This window comes from Ursus maritimus, unplaced genomic scaffold (genome assembly GCF_017311325.1).
Source record: "Ursus maritimus isolate PB19 unplaced genomic scaffold, ASM1731132v1 scaffold_32, whole genome shotgun sequence".
Taxonomy (NCBI): Eukaryota; Metazoa; Chordata; class Mammalia; order Carnivora; family Ursidae; genus Ursus; species Ursus maritimus.
In genome coordinates this window covers 7474971-7491275 of record NW_024425786.1, presented here as the reverse complement: position 1 = coordinate 7491275, position 16305 = coordinate 7474971, and the positions used below count along the sequence as shown (strand labels likewise).

At 46.6% G+C, this 16305-nt stretch overlaps 2 long non-coding RNA genes across 2 annotated transcripts; one reads left to right on the top strand and one right to left on the bottom strand.

The window, feature by feature from the left end:
* Positions 1 to 216: 216 nt before the first annotated feature.
* LOC103666665 lies at positions 217 to 1453 on the top strand. The gene is made up of 2 exons (XR_569580.2): positions 217 to 279; positions 1221 to 1453. It is a non-coding gene; the product is annotated as an uncharacterized LOC103666665 (long non-coding RNA).
* A 7101-nt stretch (positions 1454 to 8554) lies between these two features.
* LOC103666664 lies at positions 8555 to 15656 on the bottom strand. The gene is made up of 3 exons (XR_569579.2): positions 15137 to 15656; positions 10391 to 10514; positions 8555 to 10318 (listed from the first exon to the last, which is right to left on the bottom strand). It is a non-coding gene; the product is annotated as an uncharacterized LOC103666664 (long non-coding RNA).
* Positions 15657 to 16305: the final 649 nt, after the last annotated feature.

Sequence of the window (16305 nt, the reverse complement as noted above, 5' to 3'; positions counted from 1 at the left end):
CATATATATATATATATATAAAACATATATTTACCACATTTTCTTTATCCATTCATCTATCGATGGCCACTTGGGCTGCTTCAGTGGTTTGGTTACTGGAAATGATACTGCTATAAACATAGGGGTGCATACATCTTTTCTAATTATTTTTTTCTTTCTTTTTTTTCAAGTAGTCTCCCTGCGCAGCATGGAGCCCAACTCAGGGCTTGAACTCATGACCCTGAGATCAAGACTGAGCTGAGATCAAGTGTCGGATGCTTAACAAACTGGGCCACCCAGGTACCCCTCGAATTCGTAATTTCTTATTCTTTGGGTAAATACCCAGTAGTGGAATTATTGGATCATAGGGTAGATCTATTTTTAATTTTTTGAGGAACCTCCATACTGTCTTCCAGAGTGGCCACACCAGTTTGCATTCCCACCAACAATGCACGAGGGTTCCTTTTCCTCCACATCCTCACCAACACCTGTTGTTTCTTGTGTTTTTGATTTTCGCCAGTAAACCCAGAATTTATATATTTATTTTAAAGACCTTATGTATTTATTTGACAGAGAGACAGTGAGAGAGGGAACACAAGCGGGGGGAGTGGGAGAGGGAGAAGCAGGCCTCCTGCCGAGCAGAGAACCCAACGTGGGGCTCGATCTGAGGACCCTGGGATCATGACCTGAGCCGAAGGCAGATGCTTAATGACTGAGCCCCCCAGGCCCCCCAGCCCAGAATGTATTTTAAAGCTACACACGAGATGCCTGGCTGCTCTCAATACTTCCTTGAAAGGGGAAGGAAGTGAATATGGGAGGTGATGGAGCCAGGCAAAACCAGGGAGAGCAGAGCTGCTTCCGCCACTGGCCACTGGTCATTCTGAGGCATGGGGACCTAGGTCTTAACCCCAGTTTTGGCGACTTTATAGTTTTGGATGAACCAGGCTGGCAGGAATCTTGGGGCTCTCCCAACCAAGTGCCTCCACACTCCAGTTGTGCAAGGAAGCTTGATAAACGTGAACTCCGATTCCATAGATCTGGGGTAGGCCAGGAAGGCGTTTTATCACCCCTGGTGATTCTCACTGCAGATTGTCTCTGGGCCACCTTTTGAAATAGTTCTTAAAGGGTGGTCCACGACCCCTGGAGGTCCCTGCTATCCTTTCAGGGAGAAGTGGGCACAAAACTATTTCAATAGCACTAGCAAGATCTGACTTGCCTTTTTCATTCTCTTTTTCTTACAGGTGTCCAGTGGAGTTTTCTAGAGGCTCTGTGACACGTGATCTGGAAGAGATTAAATGCAGAAGCAAGAGAATCCAGCTGTCTTAAACTGTAGTAAGCCAGACATTAGAGAGACTTCAAAACTGTCAAACAATGACACATATCACTGAATTTCCTTTTGTTTGGGGAAATTGTTACTCAAAAGTTTCTCAGTTTCAATTTCTAAAATGGTAAATATTGATAAAACTCACAAAAATGAAAGCTCTTTGTCTTATCAGTCCTTTTTAAGAGTATAAAAGGGTCTGAGAGCAGTGGTTTGCGAACCACGGATCTAGCCCAACTTCTGTTTTAGAGAGGAGGAAATTGGGGTTCAGAGAGCTGAGGCTTGCTTAATCAGAGGACGCACATCAGAGCTGCCCGTCTGGGGACAGATTAGATGCTTTCCGAGGTCCCTCTCAGTGGCCCCGGGGATTTGGAGCCGGATTCAGTGGTAGGACAGCACCATATCGCAGAAGTCAGATCAGACAGCTGCTTGATAGAGAAGGGGAGGAATGGGTCCTGGTGTCACTGTCCTTGGCGTGCTCTGGTTCCCCTTCTTTCGAGCTGTGCAATTTGGGGCAAGTTACTGATTCTCAAGAGTTTCATGTGTAAAACAGGAAGGACAAAACCTCAGGGGCACTCTAGGGTGAAATGACACAGACAAGGACTTGCATCTGGACTGAGTACCCAGATGCTAGCCTCTGTCTTTTTTATGGAAAGGACACAGAAGAGACACAAACTGTAGAGGAAAATAGGATTGAATCAAAACACTTCTCCCAGGCTTCGCTGTGCAACCTTCTGGGGACAGAAGCTGAAAAGCAACTCTGCAGCTTGCAGCAAAGCGTCTGAGCAGTTCTAACTCAGCTGGTGATAAAATGCTCCATTGAGTTGTTTGCTATGGAAAACCTTCCCCTTTGACAATGACTGACCCATAAATCTCGCAATACCTGTCTTCCTCGTCCAAATGCCTATTACCCCAAGCATCCTATCCTCTTCTCCATAGTCATTACCTCTGCTCTACATCCCTTTAGGGGACCCTAAGTAGGGCGCACCAGCATAGACACCATGTCTATCTTGCTCCTGTGTGTTTCTGCCACCTTCTTGTGCCTTTTACACAACAGATGGCCACTAACTGTTGCTGTCAGATGTCTGGTTTATACCAGTTTTTTTTGTTTTGTTAAGGGGTACGATTCATGCAGATGGTCTGGTTCGGTTCTCATTCACACCTGTTTTCCTGCATAGCTTTAGTAGCAATCCTTTTCACTCTCAAAATTGTTCTGTTTTGAGGGGCTCCTGGGTGGCTCAGTCAGTTAAGCATCTGCCTTTGGCTCAGGTCATGATCCCAGGGTCCTGGGATTGAGCCCCACATTGGGCTCGCTGCTCAGTGGGGAGTCTGCTTCTCTCTCTTCCTCTGCCTGCCACACCCCCTGCTTGCGCGCACTCTCTCTCTCTCTCTCTCTCTCGCTCTCTCTCTGTCAAATAAATAAAATCTAAAAAAAAAAAGAATTGTTCTGCTTTGAATGATAAATTCTATTGGCAACCTGCCTTAAAATCGTATGCTGGGGCGCCCGGCGGGCTCAGTTGGTGGCGTGTGTGACTCCTGTTCTCAGGGTTGTGAGTTTGAGCCCCACGTTAGGCATAGAGCTTACTTAAAAAAAAAATATGTCACAACTTCTTCATAGTATTGTCCCTAAAAAAGAAATGATCTATTGAAGTCTAGGGGAGTGGGGGAAAATAAGAAGAGACCGGTAAAAGGATACCAACTTTCAGCTATGAGATGTTCAAGGTCTGAGGATCTAATGTTAACGTGGCTACTAAACTTGGTAACACTAAACTGTATAACTGACACTTGCTGAGAGAGTAGAACTTAAATGTTTTCCCAAAGATACATACATGTACAAATAATATGAGATGACGGATGTGTTGACTAGCTGGGACGTATCCTTTCACGGCGTATGCGTATATCAAATCATCAGGAGTACACGGTACATTTCTCACTGTACCTCAATAAAGCCGAAACAAAGATTTCTGAGGTATAGTTTACGTGCTGTACAATCCCTAGACTGTAGGTGTACGGTCGACGACTTTTAGTTAATTTATGCAGTGGTGTGACACTCACCACAGTCTGTCACCCCCAGAATGTTCGCTTGTGCCTATCTGTAGTCAACCTCTGCTCCCAACCCCCAGCCTCAGGCAACCTCTGGTCTCTACAGTTTTGCCTGTCTTAGAAATTTCGTGTAATTGGACTATGTAATGTTTCTGTCTGGCTTCCTCCACTTGGCGTGTTTTTGAGGTTGTCCGTGATGCCACACAAATGAACGGTACGTTGCTGCTTACTGCTGAGCGGTATTCCATTGTACATCATTTATCCACATCACTTGTTTGTCTGTTGATGGACACTTGGATTCTTTCTCCGTTGGGCAGTAAATAAAGAATAAATCTTGTTTTGAACAGTCACAAATTGTTGTGTGGGCATGTTTTCTTCTCTCTTGGGTAGACCCTTAGGAGAAAGTGCCGGCTCCTGTGGTGTGTGGTTCACTACGGAGGAGCTGCTAAGCTACTTTCCCCTCCCGCGAGCAGTGCGTGAGGGTTCCCGTTTCTCCACATTCTCCACTCGCCGCACTTGACACTGTCCGTGTGATTAGAGCCATCCTAGTGGCTGTGAAGTGGTATCTCATGGTGGCTTCAATCTGCATCTCCCTAATGACTGATGGTGTTGAGCATGTTTCCAAATGCTCGCTTGCTATTCACATATTGTCTCTGGTGAAATATCCATTCAAATCTTTTCCGTGTGTGTGTGTGTGTGTGTGTGTGTGTGTGTGTGTGTTTAGAGAGAGGGAGGAAAGGAGGGAGGGAGAGGGAGAGAGAGAATCTGAAGCAGGCTCCACACCCAGTGCAGAGCCTGATGAGGGTCTCGATCTCATGACCCCGAGATCATGACCTGAGCCAAAACCAAGAGTCAGAGGCGCTTAACCATCTGAGCCACCCAGGTGCCCCTTCCTTCCTTGTTCATTTTTAATAAATTTTAGAATAGATTTATTAAAAAGTCGCAGAAATTCAGAGAGTAACCTCACAGGCTTTACCTAGTTCGCCCTGTGGTAAACATCTTGACATCACCATGGTATATTTCTCACAGTGAAGAAACCAACATTGGTATAATACTGTTAACTGAACTCCAGACTTCATTACAAGTGCGTTTTCTACAAATGCGCTTTTCCTGTTTGGGGCTATCCAGGATACATTATAGTTAGTTATCTTGTCTACTTAGTTTCCTCTGGACTGTGACAATTTCTTGGTCTTTTCTTGTTTTTAATGACCTTCATTTTTTTTTTTTTTAAGATTTTATTCTTAAGTTATGTCTGCTCCCAACGTGGGGCTTGAACTTACAAACCCGAGATCAAGTCGCATGCTCCACCGACTTAGTCGGCCAGGTGCCCCTCGTGACCTTCGATTTTGAGGAATGCTGGTCAGGTATTTTATAGAATGTCCTTCAATTTGGACTTTTTGGGGGGGATGTTTTTTCCCCATGGTTATCCTGGGATTGTGGGTTTTGTGAAGAGTACCACGGAGGTCAAGCGCCATTCTCTAGACATCATATCAGAGGTACATGCTATCAATGGGGATGATACTACTCCTGACCACTAGCCAAGGCAGTTTGTCCAGCTTCCCCACTATAAAGTTATTTCTTTCCTCCTTTCCATGTTCTATTCTTTGCAAGCCATTCACTAAGTACAGCCTACTTCTGCCTGTTTCTTTCTTTCTTTTTTTTTTTTTTTAAAGATTTTATTTATTTTTATTTGACAGAGATAGAGACAGCCAGTGAGAGAGGGAACACAAGCAGGGGGAGTAGGAGAGGAAGAAGCAGGCTCCTAGCAGAGAAGCCTGATGTGGGACTCGATCCCATAACGCCGGGATCACGCCCTGAGCCGAAGGCAGACGCTTAACCGCGGTGCCACCCAGGCGCCCCTGCCTGTTTGTTTCTTAAATACACTTGTCTTACTGTTAAAAGTTTATGTGTATTCTATTTTTTGTTTTTTTACAATTTTATTTGACAGAGAGAAATAGTGAGAGAGGGAGCACAAGCAGGAGGAGTGGCAGGCAGAGGGAGAAGCAGGCTCAACGTGGGGCTCGATCCCAGAACCTGGGATCATGACAGTCGCTTAACCGACTGAGCCATCCAGGCACCCCTTTGTGTATTCTAAATACAAGTTCTTTATTAGATATATGATTTGCAAATATTTTCTCCCAGTTTGGGGCTTTTCATTTTCTCAGTGGTGTCTTCTGAAGAGTAAAGATTTCTGATTTTGATGAAGTCCAATTTATCATGCTTTCGGTGACATATCTAAAAAATCTTTGCCTAACCCAAGGTCACAAAGATTTTCTCCTAGGTTCTCATCGAGAATTCTTAGTTTTAGCTCTTACATGAAGATCCGTGATCCATTTTGAGTTAATTTTTGTATAACATGTAAGGTAAGGGTCTAAGTTCATATTTTTTGCATATGGATAGCCAATCGTTCAAGCAACACTTGTTGGAAAGACTTTTATTGAATTGCCTTGGCATCTTTGTAAAAAATCCGTTGACCTCAAACGGGAATTTGTGTTTCTGGATTTTCTATTGTGTTCCACTGATTTGATGCCAGCACCACACTGCCTTGATTACTGTAGCGTACGGTAAGTTGTATGATCAGGTAATTTAAGTTCTTCAACTGAGTTTTTCTTCTCCAATTTTTTTTTTGGGGGGGGCTATTCTAGCTCTTTTGCCATTTCCATATAAATTTCAGGATAAGCTTGTCAATTTCTACAGAGAAGCGCCCTGGGAGTTTCTGGGGGAGTGTGCTGCATCTATAAGTTAATTTGGGGAGAATGGCCATCTTCAGGATATCGAGTCTTCCAAGCCGTGAATGTGTTATAATGTTTCCATGTATTCAGATCTTAATTTGCTTCAGCAATGTGTGTAGTTTCAGGGCAGGGGCTTTGCCCTTTCGTTAACTGAATTCCAAATACTCCTTTTGGTTTTATTGTGAATGGGACTTTCCCATGTGCAGTATTAGACTGTTTTCATTATTGGTACATAGAAACACAACTAATTGTTGTTCGTTGATCTTGTGTCCCGACGCCTTGTCATCTGTGATCACGTTATCTGTGAATGAACACAATTTTAATTCTTCCTTTCCAATCTGACCGCCTTTTATTTTCCTTGCTTTTTGCACTGGAGACCACCTCGAGTATAATGTCATGTTGATTCAGTAAAAGGAGATACATTGCCTTGTTCCCAATCTCAGGAGGAAAGCATCCATTTTTCACTACTGAGTATGATGTTTTAGGTTTTTCGTAGGTGCCTTTCACTATGTTGAGAAATTTCTCTTCTATTTCTAATTTGCTGAGAATTATTACCATGAATTTTCAGTTGCCCATTCCTCTTTTCGCTTGTCTTTGCCTCACGTATTACGCCCCTGATGCTAGATGCACATAATGGTTATAATGGATATAATCGATGGATACATCGATCCCTCACCATCATGAAATGTTCCTCTTTGGATCTGTTAAGTAACAAAAATTCAACCAAGTACTTTTATTTATTTATTAAGATCTTATTTATTTATTTAGTGATCTCTCCACCCAAAGTGGGGCTTGAATTTACAACCCCAAGAACAGCAGTTGCACGATCTGCTGACTGAACCAGCAAGCCGCCCCCAAGTACATTTTTTTTTAAAGATTTTATTTATTTATATATCTCAGAGAGAGAGCACAAGGAGGGGGATTGGCAGGCAGAGGGAGAAGCAGGCTCGCTGCTGAGCAGGGAGCCCGGCACGGGACTCAATCCCTGGGCCCTCGGATCATGACCTGAGCTGAAGGCAGATGCTTAACTGACTGAGCCACCCAGGCACCCTTATTTATTTTAAAGATGTTTATTTGAGAGAGCACGCGCGCGCCAGAGAGAGAGCAAGCATGAGTGGGGAGAGAGGAGCAGAGAGAGAGGGAGTAGATGACTCCCAGCTGAGCAGGGAGCCTGACGTGGGACTCAATCCTAGGACCCTGAGACTGTGACCTGAGCCAAAATGAAGTCGGCTACTCAATCATCTGAGCCACCCAGGCACCCCCCAAAATAAACTTAATAAATAAATTAAATAAACAAAAAAACCCACCCATGTTTATTAGCGACCCAAACTTATCTGTAGTTTCTCTGTAATAAGGAAGCCAGAAGTAGATAAACCTATGTTTAGTAACTAGTATTTTAGTATTATGTCTTATTTGGAAACGATCTACATATTTAATGAATTTAACTTATTTCATCATTTAACCTAACTCAGCAAAACTTCAAGATTTTAGATTACCAAAATCTCTATGGGGACATAGAAACGTTAGGAGACATCAAAGTTCATCATTCTTTTGAGCTATTTAAAAAATACACAAAAACCATTTTGTGTAAGAGATCATGATATCAACCTATTTGAGTTTCCATAAACCCAGGCAGAATGAAAGCTCTAATTTTAATGCTGGTAACTCTAGAGACAAGTCTATTTTAATTAAACCAACTGAATATTTTCCCAGGTCACGTGAACTTGAAAAAGCATTTGGACTAGCTTTCGTGTGTCTGAGAGTTTTAGAATGCCCCATCCTTACAAGCACCTGTCCAACTAAATAGAGCTCTTCGACAAACTAATTTTAGCAATACTATCGGAGGTGGAAAAATCTAGTTCTAATATTGGCGAAGAAGATTTTCAAGACTTGTCTTTGTTCTTGGAATTGATGGTAAGGAAGAAGTGCTGGAGTCTGGGCAGGAGAACCCTTTTAGCAGTTTATATTATAAAAAGGCCTCTTTCCCTCTTTTCCCCCCTCAATCTCAGGTGATTGTGGGCTATGTTTACATTTCAAAGTCCTGACAGGATGTGCTAAGTTTGAGGGACAGAGAAAGAATGCACGTTCCTCTAGAAGGACTTTGGTTTCCTAAAGCCAATAGTTTACAAGGGGTTTAAGATAGTTAGGAGAAGTTTGGGGATTGGGAAAGGAATAGGGGAACTTTGAATTGCCTCTAGAGCTGCATTTCTAGTTCTGTGAAGATTTGAAAGATAAGGATAGTTGCTTTCAGTTCCTCAAACAATCGGATTATAACTTAAATGATATCATGGGTCATCCACCTACCCAACTACAGTATCTCAATTTGCTTGTTTCCCTCTGGGTACAGAGTTCTTTTTTTTTTTTTTTTTTTTTTAAGATTTTATTCATTTATTTGAGAGAGGGAGAGAGCATTGTGGGGGGGGCAGAGGGGCAGAGGGAGCGGGAGAAGCAGACTCCCCACTGACAGCAAGGAGCCCCATACGATCAAGGCTCTATCCCAGGACCCTGAGATCATGACCTGAGCCAAAGGCAGCCGCTTAACCAACTGAGCCACCCAGGCTCCCCTGGGTACATAGTTCTAATTTTAAATATTTCTGGCAGTATTCAGTAATCGCCCCTTTGGTGTAAGACGGTCCACAAAGAGGGTGCAAAGGATAGTAGCTTTCCAAGCTCCAGAGTTACTCCCAATGAGAGCCAAGAGAAAGAAACACAACCACAAAGTCCCGGGCAGACAGAAAGCCAAGCCCGGCTGTGCCAACAAGAGGAACAAGGCGCCGGCAGCTGGGACACGAAGGATCAATGACCAACGGGTCTGGATTTGGAAAGGGACAACGTGAAATTTTCCCCTCACAACTGGGCACTGCAGACAGAGACGCAGGAGAGCTGATTCGGTAAGAACTTCCACCCTGTGCTGGCTTCTGCCAGTTTTTCCAGGATCCCCTCTGCTGGCTCTGGGATCTACCAGAGTTTCCCCTTGGCTGTTTACCTAGAAAACCCCTCCGTTTGGTCAACTCTGGAGGGACCCATGTGGCAGGCCTTCTTTGAAGGTGGATATGGGGGTGTGTGTAAGGCCCTTCACTTGGTGGACTTCTGTTTACGGTTCTGTAGTCCTTTCCGAGTGTTAAAACAATTCAGAGGATGAGTACAGTGAGCACTGAAAGGATGACAGGAGCAGAGGAGTGGGGGCTTTATCAGTCTTCCAGGCTTTTGTTTTAGGCCCCTCTTACATCTGCAATTTTTCATTAGCCTCTTGCAATGAAATCTTTTAAAGAAACCACGTTGGGGTTTTGAAACCTTTTAGAGGCTTCTGTTTGCCAATTAAAACAGGTATCCCATTTGGCTTAATTGGGGAACCTTTGCTTCCAAGGGTGCTTCCTAAATGATCTTTTCTAATTGGAATGTTCCCCATGGGACCATTGGATTTTTAGGCTGTAATTCTGACAGCTTGCAGCAGCTCCCTAGGACCCTGGCTGCAAATGGAGTTAACTCCCATTTTTGCACAGCCATATCCAACCGCCCAAGGGGGGCAACTCACATTTCTGTCTGGCCTTGTTTTGGGGCCTCCAGCCTGATGGTTACAGAACCAAATTCCACAGCACACAAAAGAAGCCCAGTAAGATTTTGCTGTTTTTGCTAGCCATCTGCAACTTCTAAGAAAACCTTCTGTTTTTCTTAGACATAAAATAAGCAGGTGTGCTGGAAGGTTGAGCACATGACTCTTTAGAATTTAAGGATCCCATTAGCTAAGACTTTGGGTTTCTCGGAGCCAAAATGATGCCTAAATGGGGTGTGCGGCAAGGCTGAGGACTGTGTGTGTTTGACAGCGTACCTCGTTGCACGGAAGTTTTCTTGAGGCTGGTGGGTGACCTGACGTCAATCTAACCTGGTCTGTGACCAACTTATCCTACCACGGGAGTCTTTTGAAGGTGGCAAGTACTCTGTCTTCAAATGTTCACCTTGGGCCCACTGATTTTTGTGGCCTTTTGGGCCCCTTCTGAGAACCCCACTAGTAAGCCTGTATCTATATAAAACCAGATAAACAAACATGTGCATCTTAATGCATCGGCAGTAACCAAGAGACGTTACAGTACCCTGGCCGCAAGATGGCCCCATGCACACCACCACCACTACCTGTGGTCACTTGCTGAGGTTTCCATCCACAAATCCATAGGGCGATTTGTGACCTGAAAGGCTAGGGGGCTTGGCTCTGGGCATAACTCTCCGCCACTCAAACGGACCTGCCCTGTAAAGAAAAGCTGATTAGATCGGGAGCCTGAACACAAAAAGGGCAGAGCTTAGATCCGGAGGAACTCACCAACAGCCCTCAGAAACGGCGAGAAAAGCAGTGAACTCAAACGGTTCACAGGTATCACACTAGTTTTTCGTTGTCCCCAAATGCTGCTGGAAGTTTGCTTTGGATCCCACTGCTGCCACCAAATCTGTTAAATAACAAAAATTCAACCAAATACATTTTAAAGATCTAACTGGCTCTCTTAATTGATTCATGAATCGGCAGCATCCTGTCTAGCAAGTACAGGGGAGCTCCAAAGGGCTACAGGAGAGGAAAGGCTTTTAAAGGTAGAGAGGAGGGACGCCTGGGTGGCACAGCGGTTAAGCGTCTGCCTTCGGCTCAGGGCGTGATCCCGGTGTTCCAGGATCGGGCCCCACATCAGGCTCCTCCGCTATGAGCCTGCTTCTTCCTCTCCCACTCCCCCTGCTTGTGTTCCCTCTCTCGCTGGCTGTCTCTATCTCTGTCGAATAAATAAATAAAATCTTTAAAAATAAATAAATAAATAAAGGTAGAGAGGAGAGTGGAAAAAAAGGAAATTGTTAGCAAAGAATTTGTTATTTTAGGCAAGGTCGCCCTCCCAAGGGGAACTCAAGGGTCCACCAGTACCTTTCGTCATGTTGACCAGGAAATTCCCACGTTTACTGGTTAACAGATACATTTCTAGGGGGTTTCAGGTTAGGTACTGAGGGTTGGTTTACTGATTTGTGCAGATCCCTGGCAGCCTGGGAGGTGCTGAGCGCTTACCCATTCCTACAGCACTCTCGCTTCCATGGTCTCCCCGATAAATTTCTGACTCCTCGGCTGCCTAGACCTCAGGCTAGCAAGCCTTGGGTTTTTCCCCATTCATTTCTCACCACCTTTGCTGCTTTGGGCTGATAAAAAACCTACAGCTCTCCTCCGTGACCCTCAAACAACACATGATCAAGTATGCCCCCTTCAGAGCAGAGCCCTGATCTGGTAAAACTGCTTCCCTTACCAAGAGAGAGAGGGCAGGGGTGGGCGGCAGCCCCAGGCAAGAGGGCTGCAGGCCTCCACTGCTCTTACATGAGACTCAGTAGTTTTTCCCAAGAATAAATGTTTTTTAATTTGTCTACATTTGGTTGATTTCCAGAGCCTGGAAACATTTTTTTTTTAAGACTGATTTATTTACTTTAGAGAGAGAGAGAGCGCACAAGCAGGAGGGGCAGAGGGAGAGGGAGAGAGAATCTGAAGCAGATTCCGTGGTGAGCATTAAGCCTGATGTGGGGCTCGATCTCACAACCCTGAGGTCACGACCCAAGCTGAAACCAAGAGTCGGCTGCTTAACCAACTGAGTCACCCAGGCATCCCACCTTGAAACATTTTTAATACTTCTTCCAAATGTTATGCTTTTAAAATTTTCTTGCAGAGAGCACTGCCTATCCTCTCCACACCGCCAGAGCCCGCAGTCCCTCCACAGCACTGTCCTTCTGTCTGCGGTGAGGGTCTTCACCGTGAGTCTGCCAGAGAGCGGTCGGGGCCTGGGACTTTCCAGACACGGATCTGGGGGCAAACTGAGACAAACAGACTCTGTGCTGGGGCTGCCTCCACTGGTATTCCTCTCTTGCAAGCTGCATTCAGCACCTCAGCCTCATAGCAGAGGAGGAGGGCCACCAAGAAGCAGAACATGCAGGGAGAAGCTTCGAACCTCCCCCAATTCTGGTTATTCTCCAGGGGCTAACAAGAGCTTGCAGGGTCCTTCGGGTGCCTGGCTGGCTCAGTCAGTAGAGCATGCAACTCTTGATCTTGGGGTTGTGAGTTTGAGCCCCACGCTGGGCAGAGTTTATTAAAAAAAAAAAAAAAAGCTTGTAGGGTCCTTGACTGCAGGGGTACCACCTCCTGTCTGTCCTGCCTCCTTCCCAGGGTGGGCAGATCAAAGTGAGCTAATATATAGGAAAGTTCCTTGCAAACTTCAAGTTGCTACAGGGTTTGTTTTGGGTTTGAGAAAGAGCATGGGGGGCAGGGTAGAGACAGAGAGAGAGAGAAAGCAGCAGACTCCTCACTGAGGGCAGCGGAGCCCAACATCGGGCTCCATCTCACAACCCTGAGATCATGACCTGAGCAGAAATCAACAGTCGGACACTTAACTGACTGAGCCACCCAGGCGGCCCTCAAGATGCCGTTATTATCTAACGTGACAAGGAGACTCAGCGCGGGGAAGCTGACTTCCTCAGCCAGACGCAGAACAGAACTTAGGCCAAGTCGGCTAAGGCAGAGCCCAGCACTCCGTCCTCATGGGAGTTGCAGGCCATCGTCAGGCAGGCTCACAGAGATACGTTTCCCCGGCGAAACTGGGTTTAGCTGCATATTAGTGACCTTTATTTGACTTTAAAAGGAAAGCCAAATCAAAACGGCCTTTCTGTGACTAGTTTTGGAGAACAAACCACCCTTCTGGAAATTGTACAGGTAGGACTTGACACGGTGGCTCCCTCCAAGAGGGCCTCGGTGCCCGCACACCTCTCAGCTTTGTTGCAAGGATTCCCCCTTTCTGTGGGGCTCGGCTGCAAGGAAAGCTGACCACCAGGTTTCGTTGCAGGAACAAATTGATTGCTCTAGTCTGAGATTTGGCAAGCGAGAGCAATTATGCTGAGTCAATGTGACTCAACATCTGGACACACCCAAGTTATTACTGAATAGGCGTTGCTTTAGGCAAACATGTTTAAATATCTAATCCAACAGCCCCCATCTGCTTCCTTCTATTACTAATGTTACATGCGGCATAGCCATCCCATTTCTTTGCTAAGGTGCTAATAACCAGCAAAAAACGCTGTTTCCCAGGACTGTTGGCAAACTACCGCAAACCCGTTTAGGAGAGGGCAGGTGTCAGGACAGTGACAATTGGGGTTTCTCTTTTTTCTAAGTGCCTGACACTTAAGCTTTGATGGCGCTCTCAAAAATAATGCTTTACCAGCCAGGCCACTAGATAAAGAGCCAGTCCCCCCCGACCCCACCCGACTCCCCGGGCTCCTCTGTTTTAGAGATCTTGGTTAACTGACCATTTGGGCCACTTGTTTTTTCTTCCCCCTTTAAATTCCTGCTTTTGTTTTAAATTCACCAATAAAGAGTGAGCCCAGCTAAACCCTGGATCCCCTCCACCCCTAATAAAAGCAGAACCCCAGGCCTGGGTGTTCTAACTATAACCTTGCTGGGTGGCCCCAGGAGTGCCAGGTAATTTCCAGGTCCTGTAAAAATAATGAACCTTTTTGTTGTTGTTCCCCAGTTTCCTGATTGTTACTGCTGAAGGGCACCTTGCAATCAAAATAACCCCAGGGCTGGTCTAGCCACAACATTGGTTATTGATAGGCTGAGACCAGCACACGACTGCAGGGCTGGGACAAAGGCAAGTCTCTCCCAGAGATGAGTGGAGTAGAGCCAAGGCTTCCCAGAGCCAGGGCAAGCTGACCTTTAATTTTTAGAAAATCCTCAAATGCTTGGCTTACAATGCTTAAGGAAATCAACTCACGTTATTATTCACCTTAACTTTTCGCCTTGCCCTAAAATCCCCAAATCCCAAATCAAAACATGGGCATGAATTCTACAAAAACAGCCCTTCTGTGCAACTCTCCCAGGACAGAATCCTTTGTTGGACTTACGTAAGAGGGTGTCTAAGTTAACAAACATACTAGTTGGGGCAGATTTGATAATCTCAGCTCTGCCACTCACTCGCTGTAATTCGTGCAACGAACTCAAAGGACTCGTTTGCTGCCAGGTAGAAGGAGCAACTATGGAAAAAACCAGGAGACCATATATTCAAACGCCAGAGGAGCAAGCAGGTGATGTCCTCAGAAAAGCTAAATTAGAGGGACTGTGCAGAGACAAAGAGTTCCTAAGGGACATGAAGAATCTCCCCCACGCACCCCCCCCCCCCGCCCTGACCACAAGTGGAATGACAAGAAATACCAGGTAGAAAGTAATGCATTCAGTGTGCACCGTTCCGGGGGACCTCGTGATGTTCCGTGCCGTCAGCTTTGTGAGAGACACGGCGACTCTCAAGAGAGCGACCTTGGTGAGGGACCAAGCCTACGCGAGCTTGGATGAGGTCTGGTTGCAGGAGACCCCCAACTCTGTAAGACTAAGTCAGTGTCGGCGCAAATCCAGTGGAGTCCGGGAAGGCACGGCCCGACATGACCCCCCCGAGGGGACTTACCTTCTAAGGCTGAGGAGTCCCACGGAGGGAAACTGTAGCCGTCAGAAGAGGCCCGGGCGTGTAGCACTGCCGCCCACCGCGCCTTGCCTCCGGGGGCCCCCCGGGGGACCTGAGACCCAGTGCGCCACCGCACCAGCCTACAGGGTAGGGATCTAGCAAAGCGCTCCACGCTGGTCTCTTCCCTGTGCCAGGTTTCCCTTCCTGCTCACTCATCCAGTCTGCGCGCACACACATTCATATGGAAAGCTTTCCTTTCTTTAAACAAAAACGTCTCCTTGACTCCATATCCTCATCCTTCTCCCCTGTACGGTACAAATCTCGGAAAGAATCAACTGTACTATTTCAACCTCCTCTCCTCCCCCTTCCCCTGGAACCTACCCCAGGTATGCTTTCTGTGGCACCACTCAAGAAAATGCCACTCTAGCCACCAATGACCTTGCTAGGGCAGAGACACTCCTAATGTCTCCTCCCATGTGAAGAGGGCTCCATTACTGGAAACTTCCTGCTCCTGCCAGCCCCTCACAGACCCCCGGGAGAGAAGTGATAACTGCGAGTTTGGAAAGCATGGACAGCCTGGCCACGTCCTCCCCTTTAAAAAGACTCACCTGCCTCCCGAGAACAGTCTGTTCTTCCTCTATCCTTTGGCTCCTCAGAGGAGACCCACGACAGCAGCACTGGTGTCTGCCTTGGAAGCTGATAAGAAATGCGGAATTTCGGGCCACACCTCAGACTGCTCGGCCAGAATCCATGTTCAGCGTGACCGCAGGCGAGTCTGGTGCACCAACGCTCTAATTGTCACGTTCTCGACCTTTAATAGTAATCAAGGAGACTATTTTGATCTGCCATGTGCCTTATTGTTTCTCGGTTGGCTCTGAAACTCGGAAAATGTGATGGTATTCTCTGGCTCCCTTAAACTTCCTAGACCTCCCTGTTGCCAAAACCTGTGGTCGCTGCCCAGTTCTGACCTTAACCTGTCACGGCTGCACTGGACACAGTTCTCACTGCTTCCATCTTCAAACAGGTCCTCAACCTGGTTGCCAAATGTCCCTCTCTCTCCACGGCCCTTCCTTCATGTTCGTCTTCTCCCTCCTGACTTGTCCTGGTGGCGGTGTTCCGGGACCTGAGCCTTGGTTCTCACCAGCTACTCATTCCCAAGCCTCGTCGCCTCCTGCCTTTCTCTGTCACCCTCACAGTGACAACTCCCAAACGTGCGTCTCCGGCCCCACCTCTCTCCCCTGAATCCAGCTGCCTCGGCAGCTGTTAAGTCAGGTGGAAAGGTCGGGGTCGGGGTCTCCAAGTGAACATGACCAGAACCAAATCCTTCACTGAGCCCCCCCCCCCCCATTCTCCCAACCTTCTTTTCAGGCAATTGCCACGCGTTCTTCACGCTCGGGCACATGTCCCGAGTTACCTGCACGCAGTGGCTGAGCCAATCTGTTAGCTGACGTTAGAATGTCCTGACTCTGACCACATCTCCCGCCTTCACTGCTGCTACCTGGGTCCCAGCTGCCACCGTCCCCCGGGGACACTGGGAAACAATTTCTTATTTTGTCTCCCTTCCTTCATTGGTCCCCCATCTGTTGCCCCCACAGGCTGTTTTTCACTCAGCACTCAGAATGGTCTTTTGAAAACACAACTAGGACCATGTGACTCATGTCCCCCAAACCCTTCACTGGCTTCCTGCTTCACACTAACGAAATTAGAGTTACCTAAGCCTTAAACCACCAGATCTTTGGCTACTTGCGGCCGCCAAGGCTCTAGTGCTCTCCCCCTT